Here is a 20,362-nt window from a genome sequence, read left to right on the forward strand (position 1 = left end):
TTTACATTTGTCAGATCTAATGTAGGAGAAACAGGAGCAGTATTACCAAGGCATAGGAGTTGTTCTTACACAGGTGGGAAGCGGAAGGAAGGAATTAGACAGACCAAGTGCTGGATGTACAGTTTGGTGGCACTGCTGAGGAAGTGAGAAGAGGACAAGAACTAATCCCATGTTACCTCAGCACTGCTTGGAATATTCAGCCTAGAAGATTTTAGGGGTTTATTACATCTTTATTAATTATTATGCTGAATTTCATGGTGTCCTGAATCTCTTGGGAAAGGGGCCAGTGGTGGTTTTCCATATCTCCTGTAGGCTAGAACTGATGGGTAGGTACGATTAAAAGATCACAGAATCACAGAATGGTTGGGCTTGGAAGGGACCTCTGGAGATCATCTAGTCCAACCCATCTGCTAAAGCATGTATGAGTTCCATAAATAAAGCAGCGCTTAACTGCTTCTCACAAACTGCTGGTGTCCAGGCAGACCTTCACAGCAAACTTGCCTTGCCTAACTTATTCCTCTCCTCTCCTCAGAATATGTAACTTTATCAGCTGGTCTCTTAGATCACCTGTCATTTTAAATGTGCATGGTTAATGTACATACTCATGTGTCTTTTACTACAGTTTTAATGAGTGCTGCATTGTCAAAGAAGTTGTGCCTTTGAAACGTGGGTTCCCTTTATGGTTGTTTCGTTTTTGAATGTAACTTCTCTCATCCTGCTGGTGTGCAGGAGATGTGAGTGACCTACTGTCCTCACTGTGTGGACACATGCTTCTGCTCCCACTGGGTGCTGGAGTCGCTTGCCCAGGCTCACAGGGATGGTGCCTGCATGAGACCATGTGCCTCATGGGTTGGTGCTGGCAGGGCCAGGGCTGCAGCGTGGTAAGTCCCTGGGAACACGGAGTCAGCCTATGGCTCAAAGCTACCCCTGGAGCTGGAGCCGAACCTGAACTGTGTGACAGCCCTGGGAAGCAACCATGCACCCATCCCTGCAAAGGCAGTATCCAATGTGTCCTCCTGATCCTGCCCTCCCTGAAGGGTTGCTCCATTAGGAGAGGGTTGCCTAAAGGCAGCACTGAGCTCCTTCCCTCACGCTGCACCTATCACACAGGAAAATGGAGCAGCATTACGCTTTGCACCCATAAGGGCCCCAAGACCAGACAGGAACCACTTTTCTCTATACTAGCTGGGAACATAGAAACAAGGACAGTCCTGAAATGAGTTTTACAGCCCTCTTTGTGGGTAGGATTGGTTTAGAAGTCCTTGCACATGTGATAGAGTAGGCAATGGCATGGAGGATCTGGGAGTTGAAGGCTACCTGAGAAGGAAGTATGTAGTTCCTATTACCCCCCACCTTTGAATGAAGTCAGACAAAGGGAGATTAATCACTGACTTGTGAAGAACCTTATTCATCAGGTTAGGGTGAGAGATGATTTTCTTCTTCTTCAGGAATGTGATACGTTTCATTTGTACTTCTGACTCATGTTCTTTTTTTCGGGGGAATTCATGTTGTAGATGGAAAAGGTGATATGGGAAGTTCTTTAGCAAAAAGTTGAAAAAGGCAGAAAACCTGAAGTTCTGAACTTCCTTGGAGGCTATTCCTTTAAGCCAATATTCAAGGACATGGAATAGCAGGGAATTAGTGATATCAGACCCAGGGCTCTTTAGACCCACTGCACTGGTTCTAGCTCTGTGTAGAGAAATTATGCATTGTCTTCTCTAGGTGAATACTGAGATGTGTATTAGAGGTACACAGAAGCTCCAGTGAAAACTATCTGGAGCTGTTAACAAAGTTCACTTTCTGGTATGCCCATCCCTTAGACCTTTGCAAACACACAGAGTATTCATCTGAGGATGCAGAGATGTGTATTCCAGCAGATCTGTTATAGCATGCAGTGGATGCTAAACAAGAAATTCTTGAACAACTGGAGGTGGGAGGTCTTCAGTATTTTCCATCGTAAATGTTAATGTATGTAGCAGACAGAAGGAGTATTATATAAAAAGTTAACGCTTTCAGATTTTTCTGGTGCTGACCTATGGCAAGGAGGCCAGTATTTGCATGATTTCCATGGTATTTTGAAAGCAAAGAATAAAGAGATTTCAACTTGATGCTATTTGTTTTTATGAAAGTATGATTTAAAGTGAAAACTTGTTTAAAAGTAGAAAGGTATGAAATCAAGGTCTGGAAAATTAGAAATAATTTTTATAATCAATAAAATGTCTAGATAGAGATAGGTAAGCCAAAATTTTTCTGGAATACTTTTTATATCAGAGAGACCGTTATAAAATGCTGGTTTCACTACCTTGATTGCACAGGTGTTATTATCACTTTATGTAGTCCCAAAATATCCCAAATACTTCACAGAAAAGGCAGAAGACAGGTCTTCTGTCATAAAGACTCTACGGTTGTTAAGTGAGGCTCACATTAACTGGTTTAACAGCTGACAAATAATGTTTTAAACCATTGGATGTAGTTAAACTGAAATTTTAGCAATGATAATCCCTCTAATGTTTTCCGGAGACATGCAGTGGAGCATAAATATAATCTAAAAGAAGATTCATGCTGAGAAGACAAGCTTACTTATGGGTACGCACTGAAAGAGATTGTGATAAAGTCTTACTCAAAGCTCCTGCATAGACTCGGGCTGTGGGCAGCTCTCCTATGTATGTGTGAGTCAGGGGAGTATATTGCCAACTGTGAAAAGGCGAGCAGTGTTTGGAGTCTCCGTCTTCCAATTTTCTCCTGTAATGTGGCTGCAGCATTGTTCTCCCTCACAGACTCTTTCTTAATTTAGTGATGATACAGTACCTCTGTAAACCAAGAAATTTCATGCTGACCTACTGCACAGTAGCAATGAGATCTAAGGAACACCTGGTTTCTGTCTTTGATTCGGTTGCTTTTTACATTCTTGTAGGGATTGTTCAGCCGTTTTCCAGAAAGTTGTGCCTATATCAAATGTGTCAAGATCGGTAGCTGCGGTTTAGATAACTTGCTGTGCTGTTTCCAAAATTCCTGTCTAACTCAAGGAGGCCCTTGTCCCAGAAGAGCAGACACAAACAAATCCAAGTCAGAAGCACGTACAGTGTTTGTGAAAGCAGAAGGTGCGTTTCACTTCGGCCAGCTGAGTAATACAGCATGGAGGGTCGAAGTGCTGCCCTTCCTTAAGTGCCATGAGACATCACACTGGCTTGGAGAAAAAGCCCCACTATATGCTCTGGACTGGCATAGACTGTCACGTGCCTCCAGAAGTCTCTCAGCTACTTGAGGGTTTACCAAGGTGTGGTCGTATCTTGGTATGCCAAGTCTGTTACTTGAAGTCTGCTTCTCTGGACCCTTGATGCTTTGTATTTTTTATGTGGATACAGTGCTTAAAAATGAGAGAGGTCTGAAGTTGTCACTGAGTGTGGTCTCAAGTTGTTACTGCAGTTCTGCGTATGGCCAGTGAAGTGTACTCCTGCCACATTGCTCTTGAGGGGTGTATGAGCTGCCAGTCTTAGGGCATGTCTTCACAGCAGGGATGCCTCTGAGGAGTGGTCAGGGGTAAGTCACCGTTACCTAGTCACTGTACACAGAGGTAAAGAAAGCTCCTAAGCTTACGTCTCCATTCACACTGGATGCTCTGTATTGAAAGCTTAAATTCAGGCCAGCATGGGTACTCCTTGTGATTCCTCATGTTCTGACCATATTGGTGACTTAGAGGGATTCAGTTAGTCCTTTGAAGCTGCGTATCTCCTTAACCCACTGGAACAATTCCTGATTCACAGTCCCTCTGTAAGCCAGCATTCATAACTTGAGGTAATCTCAGGAGATTGTGTTGGGTTCCTGTCCAAAAAAATTAGAAACTTCAGAATGGGATTTCCAGTTTTGGAAACAGGCATGTGATTCCCATTCATCATATGCAATAGTGGCTTCAATCCTTTTTGTTGAGTTAATTTACATTCCTGGAAACTTATATGATGAGATCTTTTGCTCACTGTGAGCACAGAACAGGTGAGCCTGACTACAGCCCATCACTGACAAAATAAGATGCTTAAGTAAAATCGAAGACAGCTAGTAAAGACTGTAATAGATAAGTAAAAGTCTCACTGTCTTATTCAGCCCCATAAATAAAATATGCAGATGTAGGGCATGTAGAACAGAGCCATAGTACACTTCACAACTTGACTTTGTGGACACATCCATGGAAATATATAAGCAATGCCAAGTAGAAGAAGAAAATAGATGTAAGGCTGTCTAGTCACACCATACTGCCCACTTTAAGCAGGTGGATCTGCAAAATATGGTATTTCATCTTCTTAAAGCGACAAACTGCCAACTGGATAGGGTTCACACCATGCCCAAAATTGCTTCCTCCTACATCCCATAATAAGCCCTATGCCCCTTTAGACAGTAACCCCCATATTTTGCATGGCAGTCCAGGAAGAAAGTTTCTTCCCCTCAGCTCTTCATGGGTTTCACTCCAGGGACAACAGCTTAATCTTCTCCATTAACGGGGCACTTGTTGTGCTCTGATTTCACTGATTAGGTTACTTGGGTTCCTCCCCCTATTGTCTTTACTCTGATCCTCTCCAGGTCTTTATTTATGCTTATTGTGATAAAGCCTTTAGTCAGATAACCTTACACTCACTTTTTGTTCTTTAATTTTTTTCCATGTCTTGATGTCTAGCTTTTTTATAACAGTAGCTTCGGTATTCCTGGGTCAGTCACTCTCAGGCCAACTGAAATTAGCAATCCGGCAGTGGATGCCGGTGTGTAACTAGGCTGCCTTGAGTCCTTCTCCCTCCCAGTTTACAGTGCCATCAGTATCACTTGGGCTCACCATTGAATGAAAAAAAAATAATAATTAAATTGTCACGTTGTTTAATGTTTCCAGAAGGAACAACTTGGAATAGAGCTGCTGAGACATACTCTGGGTTACTTTGGAGGTTTTAGGCCTTTATCCTCTTCTGCTAGATTCTAAAACCAGAAATATATGTGCTGTCGTTTGATGAACACATGCCCCTGGAGTACCTGTTTTTCTTAGAGGAGCAGGAAAATCTGCTCTATTAGTTCGCTCTCAAAACTCCTCCTTTTGGAAAAAGCATAGCACTGTGCTCTGATTATTCCAGCATTACTGCTGCGTAAGTAGTGTGTTTGTAGCTTCCAGTATTGCAGCTGTTCACGCCTTCAGCTGCATTTTCAGTACTTAGAGAGACAATAATGAGGAAGAAATATCTGTGTAGGAAGTGCATTTTTCCAGATCTGTTCAGACTTAGTATTCAGTTGGAGTAATGAGGAACAGATGAATGCTAACAACATGTTTTTTGAAGTCCCTTTTTAGTGAGACAGCTTTGCTTGGAGCAGTGGTCCTCAATGCCTTTAGGGTGACACCACCAGATAAGCAAGTCACTTAAGTTTTACTCACTATCAGAAGAGAAGTTTGTGCCACTTTGGTTGCTCTTAGCAATTTCTGTTTGGGTGTTGCTTGATCAAAGAAAAAATGTGATTACTGTTGACTTTATGCAGTACTTTAGCACACTGTTTAACACTATAAAAACCAGGGGTGACCAGCTTCTTCCTCTTAATACAGGGGTCTGGTCAAGCTTCCTGGTATGTGGGATTACACTCATTAAACATAGGTTATTACAAGTGATGTCACTCTTGTACCACCTGGATTTGTACATTTTGGTATTATTTAGTGGTGCTGTTGATCCCTGACTGCTGGTTTGCATCCCAAAGATGTTAGGTTAGTCCTAGTTCAAGGCCTGTTATGCCTCTTTTCATTGCATGTCACAAGCATCTCAAAGGCTGATGCAGAAGGCATCAGGCTGAAGAAAGAGGGGCCCCATGTAGTTATGACCTGTACATTCTTGCGAGACCTTCATGGCAGCAGGACGTGCCAGTCACTTCTCCATAAATCTCTCCTTTTACTCCGTAAGTATGGCAAACTGAATGTCAGTTTAAGCATCAGAAAATGCCGCTGCTGACAGAACTCCTTAGCAAAGTGTTCATTTGGGGTAAATGCTTGCCTCACCAAAGTCCAAATGCGAGTCCAAATGCAGCATTCTTCATTTGCTACCTGGCATAAAACCATGCACAAAGACATACAGGCTCAGCTGAGATTAAAATTAATATCGGACGGTGGTTGGAGAGATACTATCAAGTTCTACCTTCCCATCCACAGAAACAGCCTTCCCTGACTTCACTTCTGAGGTCTGAGTTGGCCCATGCTGGCTGATTTGAGACAACAGATCAAAGGGAGTGTGGATCCAAAAAGGATCGCTCACTTAGACCTCATTTACAATTCAGTATACTCTGGTTTTCTTACATTTTAGAATATTATTTTAGAACAGGGGTCCTCAAACCTTTTAACCAGGGGGCCGGCACACGGATGAAGTGGCAGGCAGCCATCTGCGGCTGCTTGGTTTCCCCCCCCAACCCACGGCGGGGTGGGGGTTGGGGTGTCTGTAAATACCGGGGGCTGGATTGAGTACCCTGGGGAGCTGTATCTGGCCCATAGGCCGTCGTTTGAGGACCCCTGGTTTAGAATATTCTTGTCTGCTGGGAGTACCTAAGCATTGCCTAGCTGCTCAGATCTAGGATTGAAAACAGGCAAAAACCCTAAAAAATCTGACGGGAAATCCTGAAAGGGCCACAAAACCTCATATTTGAGGTCTGAAACTAGTCTATAGCCAGTAAGAATAAGGAGGAGACTTCCTGGCTGGGCAGACTATCCCTATTAACTTACCATCAGGCTTCTTACCCGGTTCTCCAAAGCAACTGGTGGTGTCTGCAGCAGAGACATGATACCGGAAAGATGGATGGACAATTTGATTAGTCTCTGTATCCTCTTCTTATATTTCTGCTAAAATGGTGATCACATTTACAGGCATTCAAGGACAGTCTGCTGTCCTGAAATGGACGCATTTGTCTGAGACACATAAATTGGGTAAGGCAGACCAGGAGGAGTCCATACCAGTTTATGTGTTTATGATAAGCTTTTGCTGACAGTGAGACTTACCTTTGGTTTTTTTCTGATTTGTATTCAGTGTCTATTTTCATTTATGATGGAAGAATGATCCCATATGAAGAATTCAGTATCGGTCACTCATTTCACAGCTGTGGCCATGGTTTTCTTTCTTAATAATGAGTTTAATTATCACCAGTGAGTCTTGTTTGTGGTAGGAGTTCATAGCTTGAATAGCTTGCACCTTTTCTGTCTCATGGGTATGGTACTTTTTTTTTTTTCCATTTGCTAAGATAGCTTACAGTTATCTTTATTGCTTTTTTAAAAAAAGTCTGACAAGTACTAGCATTAAAATTAGATTACATTACTTGAAAATAATAAGGTCATCAGCAAAAAAACTGTTTGGGGAAAAGGAAATATCAGAATAAATAGCCAATTTTCACAAAGAAGACAGACAGATGGTTTGCTCATTAGCAATAGACTCCTGAAATGCTCTCTCCTGCTTTTTCTTTATTCTGTAGCTGAGCACCCTACTGCTTGGTAGATCAGCATCTGAGGAGCCATTGCTGGTCTTTAGAAACTTTAAATTGAATCCTGTGATTGCACAGTATTCAGGAAAACATGGAGTGCGCTGATGTCCTTCTGTTAGGTGGGTAGGGATTAATCAATCATCACTCAGGCAGAAAACCCCTGGGAATCCAGCGAGAGCTTCAAGGGCCCAGGCCAGCATGGAACTGTTGTCAGACAGGTCTGCAGATAGGTTGGAAGAGTGTTTTACTATTCTTGTGATGCAGAGATTACAGGCATTTGCAGAGAGCTGGGATTGTACATTTCCCTACCAAATGCCATGATTGACTAGCACGCTCTCTCGCTTTTCCAGAGGTGTCTTGGAAGAACTGGTAGGACACGGAAGAGTGAGTTTAGTTATGGACTAGATCAGCAGCAGCTAGGGCAGACCTGAAGTAGGCTCATTAATTGTTAGAATCATAGAATATCTCGAGTTGGAAGGGACTCATGAGGATCATCAAGTCCAACTCCTGGGTCTTCATTGGACTACCAAAAACTAAACTATGTGACTAAGAGCATCATCCAGATGCTCCTTGAACTCTGACAGTCTTGGTGCCATGGCCACTTCCCTGGGGAGCCTGTTCCAGTGACTGACCACCCCCTCAGTGAAGAACCTTTTCCTAATGTCCAATCTGAACTTCCCCTGACACAGGTTGATTCAGCTGTTGGTAGGTAGTGTTACTTCCAAGTATAAACCTGTTCTAAGTGTTTATTGTCTCTTACTGCCAGATAGTTCTCATTGCTGTCATGCCACTCTCTCCACTTACACAAGTCCCTGGTTGCTCTTGCTTTTGTCACCACATCGGCCTTAAAAACTGATCTCTTCTTGTGGTCTTCCCTAATGTGGGTTTCCAGACCGCAGTTCTTTTCTGTCCTGGGCTAGGCCTTCCCCATGTATCCGTTTCAAGATGAAGTGAAAAACCATTTGGGGTGGGTGGGGGTAGTGGTGTGTCTAACCGTTGCAGCCTGTCCTACTGGGGTTTGGACACCACAAGCTCTTGGGAAGCCACTAGAATCAACTAATAGAAGTGACTTGAAAAACACTCCTCCACCCAAACAACCAGAGCATCCTTTATGGTCTCGTATCCAGAAGTGGAGGTCACCAGGGAGGCACAGGATTCTTGAGGGCGAAATACTTCTGTCCCCACGATGGCATGCCTGTTTCTCTGCATAAGTTTTCATACCAGTGACAGCCTGTTCTACTGAACTCAACACACTTATCTTTTTGAAGGCCCTTGTCTTTTGTTAGAGCTTAAAACTGGAAGATCTGAATGGCTGTGACCACAGGACCACAGCTGAGAAGTATTTGCTCAGTGCTATAAACCTGACTGTTGTGTTTTGTGGGGAACTTCTTATCTATACTGCATTTTTTACTTTTTCTCTTCAATTCTCTTTAATGCTTCACATTCAAGAAGACAGCAGTATAGAGTTATATAGAGGAGCACAACTGCACACACTGACCATAAAGGTGTAAAACTGGCATATTACTGGTTTGACAGGGCTTTGAACCAACCTCATCTCTGTTGGCAGCAGCTGTATCCTGGCTGGCTTATGCCAGGTTGCACCCATTAACACCGATGCTGAATTTGGTTCATTTCCAGGATAGCTCCCATAATGTAAAATTACATATGTGTTTGCAGTGGTGGGGAATATCAAAGGCAATCAAAGAATAAATTATGACTGCTATTTGTGTAACTGATATAATCTGAAGTACATTTATTTGCAATACCTGTCTGCTTTTTAAGTTGTGCCAAATTATGCACAGATTTTATCCCAGGATAATAGTTTTTCTAAATGCAATGTAAGATAATCACATGATAGCTGTCAGCTGATCTTTTAATTTCTGTTGCCTGGCGAGTAATTGAGTGACCTTAACTATAGCTGTTATTCTACATAAAATACGCAGTTCTTTTCAAAACCCAGATTTAAAGATTAATCACTGCAAAGATTTAATCCTTGTAACAATCCTGTGAAGTACATACATGGGCAAACAGCAGTCTAGAAGTTAGGTGATAGAAAAATTGGTGTTAAAGTAGAACTCCACATTCTTGTTTACCACATCCATGCTTATGTCTGCTGCTGGCTATCTGTATAGGGTAGAAATAGACCTACAGAGAAATCAGATTTGTGACCTCACAGAATAATCTGCTTGTTCTGCCCCAAAGTGGGGGTAGTCCCAGGACATTTTTCTTCCTTTTTCTAAGTGTCTGCCTGACCTTTGCAGCTGAACTTTTGGACTCTGCTGACTGTGCAGCATCTTCAAGGCTCTGCAAAAAGTTCTACATAGTTTAGGCATTGTTTGCATCATAAATATCCAATTGTAGGGAAGGAGAGAAAAATCAGTATTGCTTTTTTTCTTTTAGCAATTTTTTACAACTATGGGGCAAAGATCCAAACACATATGCACAAACATCCAAACATAATAAGGTTTAAAACTCATGGTTTGGAGAAATTTGCATCAGCAGTGTGGGCTCTGGGCCACTTTGTTGCCAGTTATCCCTTTTTGTTTGGCTACTGCAATGTGCAGCTAATGCGTCATGTGGGAGAGGACAAAGAGACTTCAATGGAGTCTGAAATTTCAGCTAATCTCTCTGCAGTGAGACACTGACAGATAGGAAAGATACAGTAGTATCATAAGGAAACAAAATTTCCAAATTTAACAATTACCAGAAAAGCTGAAAATACCAGCCTATCCCTAATCTGCAAGCAGCCATCTGACAGTATACTACCAACCTAGTAGCCTAAGAAACATCTCAAAACTGCAGGATTTCCTACATTAAGGTTATTCTATTTTCATTTTGAAGACTGAAATAGCCAAGTAAAAATGTAAGGGCTAGCAGTGATATTGAAAACTGTAACCCCTTAAGTGACATTATTGCAGTGTTGTACCCAGAATATTGATTCAGAAAAGAACTAGTTGGTTTTCAGGCTCTGTTTTCATGATCAGTGGTTGAGAAAAAAAGACTTTTGAATCAAAAGATTTGAATAGAAACATTCAGACTATAAAAGCCTATATGCATTTGCATTCATTGTTAAAATCCATCCAAAAGGAAAATACTACTTCTGCAGATTATTCCCGCATTAGACCCCATGCAGTTTCTTCTTGTGAAATATATCCAGAAGTGCTGTTCTGGTCTGGGAATGTGTTAATGCAACAAGCAGTGGTGGGGACATTGCTCCTTCCATGCAGGATGCAGGGACACCTGGCATCGCTTCCAGTCTCCAACGCTTTTGTAATTAAAGCCTTATTATTCTTAGGAAAATCAGAGTCCCTTGACTTCTATGGAGAACACTATTTCCATAATAAATTTAAGAGGAAGAGCAGTTGGTTCAGAGGAAAGCTTGTCAAAGCTGCTTTTTAAAATATCTAGTGGAACTCTGATCAGCTGGTAGCCTGGAGTATTCTCAGCAGACTATTTGCAGGCAGTACTTGCAAAGTTTTAAAAGTCTCTTCCATTCCCTCAGCTCCTACCCCTGGGCTCAGGTCTCTAGTGTTAGCTGGCGAGCATCCTTCCATTGCAGGTTTATTGTGTGATTGAATATTTCAGCCTGGGGTCTTAAAGAATATGTCTAGCATTCCTTGTGAGAACTGCACGGTATTACATGTGAGTTTGTGGAGAGGCTCGCTGGTTAAATTCACACTTATTTTGAAAAGCCACATAGAAGTTAGAGGGCAGAAGAAAGAAAGAAGCGCCTAAAGAGAAGAAAAGCGGGGCCAGAGGAGAGCATGTCATTCAGAGGAGCCATGTGAAATCTGACAAGTGTGCATAAATATTGGGCCTGCCCATAATAGGGCTGTGATTCTGCAGTTCGCACTGAAGTGAGGTCAGTGGGATGCCTTGCATGACTAATAATGAACCACTCACATCAGTATATGCAGCACAACTTCGGAGCCTGAATAGCTGCAGATACTATAGAGTCACTTTGCTGTGCGGAAATAAAAATGGTTATTAAATTTTTACTGTGGGTGGTAGGGGTTTCATATTTTTTAGTATTATTTTTGTCTTATTTGGGGGCAGAAAGTTTCCTATTTTATGCCTCAGTAGTGCTGAATAGTGTTCAAAAAGTTTTATTTTTAAAGAGAATCCCTGCTGAATCGCTTGGAAGGAACATAGTTTATCTTGCAGTATCTGCAAGACCTTCCTGGAATCAGCAACAAGTGATACAGAGCATACATAATGCTGTACAGAGCCCAGTGGCAAAAAAGCAAAGTTTTAAAAAAAAGAAGTATCTTCTTTAAGCACCAGTCAGAATCGATCGTTTGCAATTCCTAAAGTGTGAGTAGTTTTATTATCTGAAAAGTGGGAGGTGATTTCGGATAAGTATATGCCTTCTAATAAAATTGATAATTTATGCCTCTTAGAATTGAAGGCTGCAACAAGCTTTCATTTTAGTTTTGTTACAAGGGTAGACTACTTGGTTAAAACCTACCTTTTTTATATTGACAGGTAGGGAAATGAATAGGCAAAGTCTGAAGAGGACTCACCCAAGTGAGTTTTGGTTCCAAATCATTAAAAAATATCTCAATTAGAGTTTTATTTTGTTTAACTCTAAATCTACTTTTGCTTAAAGTTTGCCTCCTTCTGAGGCACAAACAGCTTTTTCCAGTTTTCCCGTGTAAATGAAAACATGTTGGAAATTCATACTTCAGTTATACGCAAAATAAAGAGAAAATAACAAAGCTGGGTTAGGAAATTGGATGTTGTTCAGGGCATTCAGGGTGGCCAGGAAGAGCTTTTCTGGCTTTGACACTGGTGAGCCAAGTAGCATGGGGAAGTGTGTGTGTGCAGCAGAGGGACAGCGCTGCGTGCCAGGCTGCAATGATGCTGGGTGTTGGAATAGTATGGAAAGGTGCAACGTGCTCATATGTATGTGCATATGTGTGAGAAAGAGCACGTGTAAACATGAGGTGAAGGTTTCTAAGTTTCAATGAGCTCCTTTTTTCTTTGTTTTTACAACTTCATGTCCCCTTAATGAATTTGCAGATACAAAAGTGTTGAACAGTCAATACTTTTCAAGCTCTTTGTGTACACTGAAAACTTTTGCCTGATTTTTTTTTTGTCGCTTTTTTCTTTTTCTTCTTTCTTTGGTTTGTTTTTTTGTTTGGGTTTTTTTTTTTTTTTTTGACAGGTGGGGGGTCAGGTCTTTTTCAAAGAGACGGTGTGCATCTCTGAGGGCTTTCACTCCTCACTCGCCCATCCCAATACGTGGGGTACGACCTCCCCATCATGCACTGTGTGTAATAACTTGTGCCAAATGCACACCACAAGGCTTTCAAAAAAATAAAAGCCTTAATATACATGTGAGGCTCTTTCAGTTGTGAGGGCAAGGGCACTGCACCTCCTGCTTTGCATTTAGAGGCAAGACACTGTAAAAGGTTCGGGAGAATCAGTGTCTGGAGAGGGGGGCCTGGGGTTTGCCACAGTTTAGAGATTCATTGGGAGAAAAAGTGGGTGCTTCTCCATTTCAGTTGATCGAGAGCCTGCCTTAGAGCTCCCTTCAGGGCTCCTGGGAGCCTGGCAAGGTAGGGCAGGGAGAAAAGGAAAAGCAAGGGTTGGAAGTGATGTCTTGGTTGAGACCAGCAGCTAACTACCTGTGGTTTTATTAGGTTCTATCTCCCAGTATTTTATGTGTCAAGACTGCTAGTATCTTAGAAAATAGCTGCCAAAAGGGTCTGGGGACTTAAGGTTTCCTAAACAAGGAAAAAAGCCAACAACCAAACAACCCACACTGATATTTTTAAGAACAGAATAGAAATGCGTATTTTATCAATATCCTCCATAAAAACTGTGATCACATGAAATTTTTGCTGCTAATCAGCAGCCGCACTGGAAGATTAGTCCCCTAAGCAGTTTCATTCCCCTTCTTTATCAGTCAGTGGGCAGAGCATGCGCCCAGGCAGTGACTGCAACATGACTGCTTTAGGACCACTGGGAATTCAAATTATGTGATTCTTTTGATGTGGGAATCCTTAAAGCAGCTAGTTGTGTCCTTACTTTAAGCACTGACACTGCAGTACCCTCAGAGGGAGGGTGGGAGGGGGGGCCCTCAGCTAAGAAACAGCTTACCTGTGAGGAGCTGCTTTTTCCAGGTGGCTGAGAATGCAGAAAGAAAGAGCGAGCAATTAATTAAGTGGTAGAGAGAAAAAGTTTTCATGTTTTAATTAGAAAAATGAAAAGTGCATGGATTTCCTCATTGTAATAGTTTCTATCATCTGAGAAATGATGATCTAAAAAAATTGTGGGTCTCTGGCAGTCCTTCCACTGGACTGTCATTATTCACTCTAATGCATACATATTATTCATAGTCATTAATCTTCTGCACCAAGGCTGAGATAAAGCCTATTCTGCTCTTAGTTGCTGTATTTCAGGTCAAAAGCTCACCCATTGATGCAGCTCAGACATTTCCATTTTGTTATTGCCAAGAGAGTAACAGCTTTTTGGGAGCCCTTGTCTTGACCAGTGGTAGAGAAAGAAAATTTAGCTAGATGGTTTGAGGTTTTTCCTTTTGCTTTGCCCTTCTTGTTTTGTTGCTAGTCAGAGAAAAGGTGAGGATTTTTCAAGTCCATTAAAAAATCTGTACTTGCTGTTTCTTCAGGTTTCACAAAATAATCCTAGATTTGTATTCTTGCCTGTCAGACTTAGTATGGCTTCAGGATGTGACCTGATCACCTCTTTTCATCAGGCATCCCTGCTGCCTTACTTTTAATCACAACAGAACAACCGCAGTCATGGATTAGTGACCGTGAGATACCTCTCTGCAGCAGCCCCTGTATGCTGTCCAGTCTCCTACAAACTTCTGTTTCAGAGAAGACAAGAGCATTACACTGCCTGAGGCCTTAGTCCAAGCTTCAGTGAAGTTAATGAAAATGTGAGATTTTTTGAAAATATTATTAAAAAGTGGAGATTGGTGTGGTTTTGCCACAGAATTATATTCCACGGTGGTATCTGGTATGTAGCCATTTATACATGGTTAAATCCCTGTACTTCATATGCTGATTTGTAGTTAAAAAAGTGCCTCCTTTTTCATCAAAAAGTATAATAAAAAGATACTTCCCCTGATATTTTTTCCCAGCTCGCAGTCCTCAGCAGGAGCATGCCATTGTTGCTTTGCTCTTCCTCAGTGCTTTGCAAAGCTTTCCACATATGAAGAGGATCTTTGGAGTAGGCAAATCAAATACAAAGCACGTGAAGACGTTCCTGCTCTGATGTACTTCAGCATGGGAAGCACCCAGAGAATAGAAGGACTTTGGAGTTACTGTCTAAAAGTTATTTTTCAGAAGCTGATTCTTGAATCATCTTCAGACACCTGTGCAAATTGGATCAGTAAACTTTTCTCTGTAATTTATGTGGCTTGGTGTATAGCTACAACCAAGGACACACTGCCTGCCATCGGCTTTCAGGGACTTATAAAATTGATAGTGCTGCTCACCTTTTTTGAATTTAATTCTGTGTTTGGGATTGGATGTGCAATCCAGATAGCTGGAGTGGGATTTTACCACTTCATTGATGAACCGTATATATTCTCAGCAAAACATGCATTTCACAGCAAGTACATAAAAGTACAAAGAAAATTATAGCCTTTGAGAGAAAGGCATCAAAACCAAGTGCTGTCTGTCTTCATTTGTTATCATAATGGTTATCATAATTAAAATACTGTGTACAACATCTCTAGGGTTACAAATTCAGTACTGGGAAAGTTAGGAAGTGGTAGAAGTTTCCCAAGCAGCCTAATGCAGTGCAGACACAGTCCTTTCCTCCTGGCTGCCTTGGCTCAGGGCTGATCGTGGCTGCTGTGACATTTCCTACACTGCTCAGGTAGGTTCTGCAGTTTCTGGAGGGTACAAGGTTTCTTATGCAGAAGAAACTCCTGATAACCAGCCCGGGCTCTGTGCCGGCAGCTCACCCCACACAGGGGAATGGAAGCATCAGGGTGTTATTTGGCATACTGATTATTTTTTTTTTTAAATGTTCATCCATATTGCCATTTTAAGCCACTTGTGCTTGGTTAGGTATTAGCAAAAGAGGCAGAGAGAAGGACAGTGGGACAACTTTTCAGAGGTGAGAGATCCCTTCCTAACAGGACTACTTAAAACATACACTAAATTGTCAAGAAGAGTGATGAAAGTTGGAAATTATGGATTAGACTAAACAAAAATGCAGGAATAATATACAATGAGGAAAAAGAGCACATGTCCGAGCAAAAATGACCTAATCCATTTTTGTAATGTTTCACTCACATAACAGCTTAAAGTAAGGAGTGACGATCCAAGTCCCTTAGTCATGTATCCTAAAATCAATGATTTTTTGCCTTGGGTTATTGCTACTTGAATGGTCTGGAAACTAAACCTTCTTCTGGTTTAAGAGAATGTAAAGAGGTCATCCTCTTACTTCTGTTTTGGAAAAACAGATAGAACATTGTACTTCATAGCAAGTCTAGCTACAAGTCTAGTGCAGCAGTTAGGCCCCAAATAGTGTGCTTTTAGAAAGGGATGAATGCCAACAAATTTGAAGCTGTGAATTCCTCCTTTGGGCAAGTGCTGAGTGCTGTCACCTCCCCAGAAACCAGTACCCTGAAGCGCTGAGGCACTGCAGTGGGGAGGCTCAGGGCAGTCGGCTACTACTGCACCGAGGGATGGGAAAGCCATCTGTCCTTCCTAGGAGCTACAGAGCAGACCAAGAAGCATTATTGCATCCCATGCTTTCACCTGTCTCTCTAGGAACTGCTCCTAGAGGTTCCTAGAGAAGACCCAGTAATGCCCAGTATGCCTTTCATTTTGTGCTTTCATCCTCAGGGTCAGAGCACCCCTCTGTATCCAGAGGCAAGGACTACGAATCCCAGCAAGGAGCTGAGGCAGCTTGTTTAGGCTCCAAAGCAGCGGTAGCGCAGAGGGGCACTGCCCCTGCACGCTTAAAGACTCACCCCAGCTCCCCACAAGCAATGGGAATGTGCTCCCATGCAGTCACAGCCCGGCTCCAGGAGAGGCAAAATGGTTAAGGATAACCCAAATACCCACCTAGACCAGCGTCTCCTCAGAAATATGCTTCACACCAGAGTATTTTGCTGTTAACATCTGTGACGCCTTTATAATTTTTCTGTGCATTTTTAATTTTAGTGTTGAAAGCACTGTGTTCCGACTTGTGGTTGTCATACTCCTTTCCAAGCACATCTTTGGGAGGTTATATCCATCATGTAGAATTTTTCATTTGGTATTTACAGGGTTGCTGCTGACACATCTTTATAGACTGGTTTTACTAAGGAACTGCGGCTTTTGGAATTATACTCTCTCCTAACAATTTCTTTCCCTCCTGGCCATTTCCAGCTGCAACTGGGCTCATAGGTAGCCTAGCACTTCTCTCCCATGAGGGAGAACTCTTGTCCTGCAGAATGTGTTGGGAGAGCAGGTGGATGTCACACTGCTGCTCCTGGAGCATCGTGTGCTACAGCTCACCAGCCGGCTGGCGTGTTCGCAGGCACTCTGTCCCCCTCGCGTCACCTATGCCTGCTCTGGCCCGGGCTTCACTCTTTCTTAATAACAAGTGCTACACTCTTGCTTGAATTTCATTCCTATAATTGATGGCCTTGTTCACTGTAGCAGAACTAACTTTATTTGTTCTTGAACTGTGACTCTTATGGCTTGCTGAATATGGATGTCTTGGGGTGACCCATCACCTGTTGGAAAATGGTTGTGTGCGTTGAATGACATATAGGAAAGTGTGTTACAGGTAGAAGCTATCTGAGGTTCAAAAATGTCACCAGCTACCGAAATGTGAATTTGCTGTCTTTTTGCTCTATTTTTATAAACCCCTTTTTCAGAGTGCAGTGTCCTTAAAATTGTGAAATAGTAGACAGGCAACCACAGATTACAAAGGCTATCTGGGACATGTTTGTTGGGGATCATTGCAGTTGGCCTTTAATCTCTCTGCTTATTTAGAATTTAATTTAATACTTTATAGAAACAGCAAGTTGCTCTAATCCAGGGGACATTGAATATGCTTGTACTTTCAGTTGGCTGCTCAAGGAAAATTTTTCTTTCCATCCCCGATGCAAAAAACAATTCTGTGACTGTTGATCTATTAGTGTGCAACAGATGTTGCACAGCTCTGAATATCTTTCTCTGCAAAAAGGCTTCCAAAAGTATTTTTTTATATACACATTCTATGAGGTTTGATCTTTACACCTATACCTCAAACACTACAGAGATTGCAGAGCTGCATGTTTTCTCCCTCTACCAGTGCCATAAATTGCAGCAGTAACCTCCTGACACAGTATGATCTTGGGGCTTTGCTCAGCTCGCCTTCTCTCCTTCAGCAGCACCGTCCAAATCACGTCTGAGTCTGCTTCGTTCCATTACTGTCAAACTCTCCGCTTTTTTTCTCGGGTGTGCTGAAGACTGTCCTGATACTGGGACCCCCAGCTATTTAGCATTGCTTTCTAAATGCTCTTGGTGGCAGAGAATGAGCGGGCTCTATCTGTGCCATTGGAAAGCAGGTATCTATCTCTGGCCATATACTGCCTTCTTAGTGTTCTGGGGAGAAAAAAAAGGAAAAGAAAAGAAAAATAAAAATTTATGCCTGTAATAGATTGCCTGTGCTACAGGAAATGCCAGGCTTTGATCAGCAGTAAATGCCCTCAAATTGTTGTCCTTCGGGAATGGAAACTCCTAATCCCCTCTCTGAGCATCACCTGGCCTGCAGTCCAACCCCATAAAGCCAGCCCCAGCCGGCTGCTTGCCAGCAGCTCACAGCTGAAAGGCCTGTGAGATGACAGCACTGCATTTGCTGCAGTCCCTCAGAAAAGATTTGGGTCTTAAAAGCGTTTTTTCAGGCAGAAGAGGAGGGGAGGGCAGGTCACCTCTGTTTTCAGGCAGAGCATGAAAACTGCATGTAGTGGTGGGCAATGTGGGCAATGCTGAGCGGTGTGATGTGGCTGGTGGAGGGCAGGGCAGGTACATCAGAGACTTAAAAATGTCATACAAGTAGTTTAGTCTCCTCCAGGAGTTTTGCAGCCCCTGTTTTGTCCAGAGAGGCTGAGAAGAGCCTCAGCCAGCACAGCTGGACGTGGGGCTGGGCGCCTGCCTCCTGGCAGGGGACACCGTTCCTCTCCCGGCGTGCTGAAGCGTGGCCAGGGCTACAGGTACCAGGTGGGCATCATTGCATGGGGTTTTGTGGCCGAGGACAAGTAGCATTCCTGTTGGCAAGCCGTTTCAAGAGAGGTCTGTTTCTGTGTGTATATAGTGCCCTGTACATTCTTCACGGGCTGTTTGCTACGATATAACACTAATGAGGTAATTACAGGGATCAGGCGGTGTCAGCACAGCACATACCGCTTGGATTAGGCCTGGCCTTTGGACAAGCTCTTTTGGAAAGGGGTGCAAGCTGACATGGCTCACGGGCTGTTTGCAAGGACCGGGAGCAGGCTGGAGCTCGGTGACAGTGGCTCAGCTGATGCAGGGGAATGTGGGGTGCCGCTCCTGCCTCCTGCACGGACGAGGAGGGCAGGCAGTGCCAGCTAGCACATGTTGCTGTGGGCATTACAGGTCTAATATGGTGGGAGATGGACATGGACGCCTGGCAGGAAGCCCTTTGCTGCCAGTCAGTGCTGCTGCTGCTGCCTGGCAGGACTGAGGGACATGCGGCTCCAGGTCCCTTCAGGGGTGCAGGGCTGGAAGCGAGGTGGTGCAGCAGCAGAGGGCCAGCGCATCTGCCTGTGATGTGGGAGTTAAGGGACAGGCACAGCGTGTGGAACTCACATCTAATAGATGTGCAGGCAGAGGGGTGACAAGGCTCAGAGGGACTTGTTTGCTCCCAGCACATGGGCATCGCAGCAGTGGTGTAGCAGGAGGGGGAGAAGCAGTGCTGTCTCCAACAATCCACCTGGCTTCTTCACAGTTTTCTTGACCCGAAATAGGACCCCCAAATTTTCTTTATATGTTGTGACACGTGATGTTATTTGGATATTTCATGTCTTAACGAAATGGGACAGGTAGGGATTTTTAAAATACATCTTAATGAATTTAAGAAGTTATTATTGGGCAGAAGCGCTGCATAAGACAGTGGTCCACCTGTTAGAGCTTAGGATCTCAACTGTCTGTTGCAGGATTTTATTTATTATATTAGTAACATCTATTACATCATTAGGCTATAATTTTTACCAACTGTTACTATAATTATTAAGTAATTATCATGTTAATAAGAATGATTGTACTGGCTTCAGGTCCCCTTGTCAGCCTCCACTGACCAAATATTAAATGGAGTGGTGCGTTGGGAGCTGGATGTGGAGCTGGCCCAGCTGTCTCCTGTCCACCTGGGAGCTGCCATCTAACTCGCCAGGGCTTCAGACAGTGGGTGCAGCCCTGCTGCTTCCCTCTCCACAGCACGCTCCCAGACCTGTCACACCAAATTATTTGTAAACACCAAGCCCGTTAATATCACAACAGTATCAGTCCACACACGAAGGGTGCCGGGAAGCCACAAGAGACAGCCGGTGCCATGTGTTAGTAGTAAGAGGCAAAAGAAAGAGGCTCCTTCAAAGCCCCTATTCATAAGTGTACCACAATACAGTAATGCAGCGTTAGGGAAATTTAAGCTGGTGCTGAAAGCTAGTGTGCTTCGCTGCTTTTTTACTCAAGGGATGGCTTTTATCCTGAACTGTAATGCTTATGATATTTCAGACATGGCTTGCTTTGCTAGGTCATGTGAATGATGAATATCGCAGTATTTAGAGGTTTCTAGTAAATGAAATGCACATGGGAATGAACGCCGATATAGATCACTTGCGTCAAACCCAGCTTTATCAGGGCTTGGTGAGATATCTTTTTCAAGGGCTTACAGCAATTGAAAAGCAATT

General features: G+C 43.0%; 1 protein-coding gene across 6 annotated transcripts in view; it reads left to right on the forward strand.

Annotated features, from left to right (window-relative positions):
• Positions 1–20,362, forward strand: part of MTCL1 (microtubule crosslinking factor 1) — a 125,408-nt gene that overhangs the window by 47,702 nt on the left and 57,344 nt on the right. The gene's annotated exons all lie outside the window — the stretch shown is intronic.

The sequence above is a fragment of the Falco punctatus genome, assembly GCF_963210335.1.
Source record: "Falco punctatus genome assembly, chromosome: 3".
NCBI classification, from domain to species: Eukaryota; Metazoa; Chordata; class Aves; order Falconiformes; family Falconidae; genus Falco; species Falco punctatus.